Consider the following 4706-nt stretch of genomic DNA (forward strand, 5'->3'; position numbering starts at 1 on the left):
AGAGAGAGAGAGAGAGAGAGAGAGAGAGAGAGAGAGAGAGAGAGAGGAGAGAGGGGGATGGGGAGAGAGGGTAAGAAGCAAGAACAAGAAAGCAAGAGGGTCAGGCAGTGGTGGCGCACGCCTTTAATCCCAGCACTCGGGAGGCAGAGGCAGGTGGATTTCTGAGTTCGAGGCCAGCCTGGTCTACAGATTGAGTTCCAGGACAGCCAGGACTACACAGAGAAACCCTGTCTTGACAAACAAACAAACAAACAAAAAAGAGAAGGGGACAAGCAGCCCCTTTTATAATGAGTCAGGCACTGTGGAGCAGAACCTAGACAAAATGCCAACAATGCTTCCACAGCTTTGGTACTTTACGAAAGCGGTTTTATTTTGATTGCAGAATTAAGTCTTGCTCTCTGTAGTTAGTGCAGGATTGCTCATACCAGTTTTGTCTTTTCCAGGGTTTGAGCTGCTATCTATCCAGGTCTGAGGATGACTTTCAGGAGTTTTGGCTGCTGGGTTTAGTCCTGCAGGGATGGATGGTTGTTTAGGACCCTGGTTAACAATGCAAGCTGGAAAGGAACAGCCATCTCTGACTTGAAAACGATGCAGCATCCAGGACTACTTCTCATCACCAAAAACTTGGTTTTTCCTGAAATCCAAGCTAAAGTCATTCTTTCTGTTCCATGTCTAAATACTGGATTTCTGAATGCCTCTATTGTAAATTTATTTTTGCCGACCTGCCAACAATGATAACTAAAGAGAAAGGAGAAGCTGGAAGAGAACACAGCTGCAGCAAAGAATAAAAACATAATGTGGAACTTGGCTTGAGTATTAGGCACACCATTTGTCCAAAATCTCATAAAATACTATAAACCTGTCACAGCAACGAAAAGGCAATATAGCAGAGAGTAAGCCAAGAAAAGGAGAAAACTTTTTTTAGAGAGTTTTAGAAAAACTTTTTATTAAAAGGTGGCAGATAAAACTTAAGAGAATGGAAGCAAGCAGAGCTCCTGTATATTATGGAGTGGGTTCCAGGAAAGGTGTACCATTGGCATTGCTATTCATGGGCTAGTAGGGCTCTGTGGGACCTAGGCACAGGGAATGAGCTGGTAAGTCAGTTCTAGCTGCTCCACTCAGAAGGGTTTATGATCTCTCTGCCCCAGGCATCTGACTGGGAAGCTACATCCTCACATAGTACTTACAGGAAGTAATGCTTACTTGGGTTTTTATAGAGAAGGATAAGAAAAACAGAAAGAAACCAAAGTATGAATCAGTGTCCCTAACTATTTCTGGCATCTGAAGAAAAAAAACTTAAGCATACAAACAAACAACAAATGCACAAGCAAACATGACATTATAGATTTCTGGCCAAGGATAAGTGGTGGAACTGCTCATATTTGGAGGCAACCTCTCTATAAAACAGTCATACCCGTTTCTTTCGTCTGTTAACACAGTCCCTCAGGACATCTGCTGGTAATCACACATACTGAGAGTTCAAGAGGGTAACTCAGGCCGCAGATTTGTCTGTTCAAGTATATTCATGTCATGGAATTTTCTGAACCCAAATTTTCTAATACACCATTTTTATTTGATTTTTTAAAAGGATGAAATCCCTTATAGGGCAAATATTTGGTATTTGGTCTGATACTTAAACCATACAAAGACCCAACAAAGAGAGAAAAGAAGGAATCATATGTGGCCTTCCTCTTCCCCAGATTAAGAAATGTAATTACTCTGTCATCTTTGTATACTCTGGGCTAGAAAATAAGCCAAAAAGTAGGCTAGACAGTGCATGCAGACAAGGCACTTCCTGGTTGGGATGAGTGTCACAAAAGAATAGATCTTTGAAGAAAAGTTTCAGAAAAAAATCTTGATCCTTTCCAACAGCACATACTGGAACAAAATATTCCCAGCCATTCTATTCCATACATGGGGACTGTTGTCACAGTCATTCAGCTGTGGACAAAGGAATGGCTCGTGTTACCTGATGAATTCTTAGGTGATTCTATATCTTGCTTTGTAAATGTGAGGAGATTCATCATAACTGTGGGAAGGACCATTCTTCTGGCAAGGGACGCTTACTTCTACAAAGTAAAGGGCAATAGTTGAGAACTGGCATGTATCTATTGCTCTATGCGTTCCAGTTATAAATGGCAAGTGATCGGCTGATTTCAATTCCTGCTGCTCTGATTTCCTTACCCAAATAGACACTGCATTAGAGCTACAAGGTCACAGAGGCCCTTTCTCCCTTAAGTTGTTTGTATCAGAGATAAGGAGAGAAACTAAGACTGATAGTTACACAAAACACTGCATCTAACACAATCACGTTTCCTAGAAAGATTTACCCTTTGAGTGCTCACCCTTCAAGCCAATCAATCAATCTCAATGCATGGAAAGACCAATGAGAAAACTTTGTGCTTTTAAGACCACTACTTTAGTAAAACATCTTCCAATCAGTGCTACCTAATTTTACTCTAAAATGGGCCTTCTTTTCAAATTCCTTTGAGACATTGGTGGGAAAGAATGAAGACAGATGGGTTTATGCATAAATATCAGGGTTATTAATAAATATCCATAAGTATGTGAACACATAACTACAGGTTTATCAATACTTACAGTCTTTTAATAACTAGCTGCCTACATGAATAAATAAACATTGTTAATTTTCTTTCAGATTAACTTTGCCTCTGGAAGAAATAAAGGGTTTTAACAGAGGCATGCTGTCTCTTCAGGATGGGAATGAGGTCTCCAGGTATAAATGTGAGTAGGATAAGATCAATTAAAGCTCTGGACATATCACAACTGATTGCTTCATAATTGCAGTGTGGTCTCTTGTTTCTCAGATTGACCATTTTTAAATGCTGAGAATATTGACTAGTGTCTAGTTAACTCTCTAATATGTCTCTGGTTATGGTTATAGTGGTCACTAATAGAGACTCTAAACCAGACCAGATTCTGAACTAAGCACTCATACCAGGGGCTGCATTGAAAGACTCAAACCCCAGCTTCTTTAGAAATCTGATTCCATTGCATGAGACCTGCTGTGTGAGAGGCACCCAGTACTTGGTATGGGTGACCTTAGCCAAAACACCCAACAGTGGGGAGGTGGAGCCTGAACAACCCATCCTCAGTAGTTAGAGCTCCCAGTGAAGAAGTGCAGGGTCAGAAATGGAGCAGAGACCGAAGGAATGACTGACCAGTGATAGGCCCCACTTGGGACTCATCCCATGGGAGGACACTAAACCCTGACACCATTACTGATGCTATGTTGTGCTTGCAGACAAGAGCTTAGCATGCCTGTTCTCTGAGAGGCTCTACTAGCAGCTGACTGAGACAGACACAGATATTTACAGCAAACCATTGCACTGAGGTTGGGGATCCCTGTAGAAGAGTTAGGGGAATTGAAGAGGATGGCAATCCCATAGGAAGAACAGTAGTCTCAACTAATCTGGACCCCTGGGAGGTCCTGGAGACTAAGCCAGAGCACCCAGCATGTATATAGCAGAGGACTGGCCTTGTCTAGCCCCAGTGGAGAGTATGTCCCTAGTCCTGTAGAGACTTGGCGCCCCAGAGATGGAGGATGCCTGCCCCAGGTGGCACCCTCTCAGAGGTGAACGGGAGGAGGATGGGGGCAACATTTTGGATTTAAATAAATGTGTTAATTAAAAAACAGACAGGAGGAAATTTTTATAATTTGAAAATCTAATACAATTGTTCACCCATAAGCAATGATGATCCACTTCAAAATACATTTATCATAGAACAGTGATGGCAGTGGTCTGGTTTTATTCATTAGGCATCTATCACAATATTGGCTTGTGCTGGACATAGTCATGGTTTAGATGGGAAGGTCTTTGGCTGCTTGCCTTAGAACTTCTAATGGCCTTCTCATCTTGGCCCTCTCTCTAGCACTTCTTTCTCTGCATAAGTGGCATGGGATTCTTTTGAAGGATTCATGGGCTATATAAAAATGGTTTTTCAGTATGGCCACACATACATTGCAGAAGGTAGATGATAAGCCATGAGGCATACACAGCTTGTTCACCAATGTTTTTCATGGGCATTATGCACAGCTGGATACCAAAAGTGTTTCAGGACCAGCTCGGCCTGCAAGCTGGTGAACACCACCTGGATCCAGCAGAGCAGCCACAGGCACTGCTGCTACCTGCCACGGCCACCGCCCTAGCCTCTGCCCCCAGGGGCCTGGCTCTGGGCCTCAGTCTCCCAAAGCACCCACTGGGTGGGACAGACAGGGGGCGGTGTGGGGAGGGAGCGGCAGCTCAGGGCATTTGGAAAATTCCACCAGACCCCAGAGCATAAAGACTCCTCCCTTCCTGGAAGGGAGAGGAGGTCGATGGAGCATGCAGGCACCTCTCCCTTCCTGGATTACATTCCTCAGGAAAGCCACAGGGCAGACCTACAGACAAGGGAAGTCCTTGCCACCTCATCCCCTAAGGACCAACCAGTTTTAAAGTCACACTGTTCTGCCAATCACATTGTGCCTAGTGGCTATTGCTCTATTCTACCCCTGAAAACTGTATAAAAACTCACCAACCCGGGCAGCCCAGGGGTTGCCTCCTCTCCTTTCGGTCTGGTACAACCCCAGTGCACTGGAACAATAAATTCTTCTTGCTATTGCATTGATTCCCAGCTCTGTGTGGCTCACTCAGAGGGTCCTGGGTAATTAAGGCTCCTCAGAGTCTTACATGCCCCCTCCCCCC

The 4706-nt window shown here is 43.8% G+C and overlaps 1 pseudogene; it reads right to left on the reverse strand.

Moving 5' to 3' along the window:
• Nucleotides 1-384: 384 nt before the first annotated feature.
• Nucleotides 385-4058, reverse strand: LOC110335983 (annotated as a pseudogene).
• Nucleotides 4059-4706: the final 648 nt, after the last annotated feature.

The sequence above is a fragment of the Mus pahari genome, chromosome 18 (assembly GCF_900095145.1).
Source record: "Mus pahari chromosome 18, PAHARI_EIJ_v1.1, whole genome shotgun sequence".
Taxonomy (NCBI): domain Eukaryota; kingdom Metazoa; phylum Chordata; class Mammalia; order Rodentia; family Muridae; genus Mus; species Mus pahari.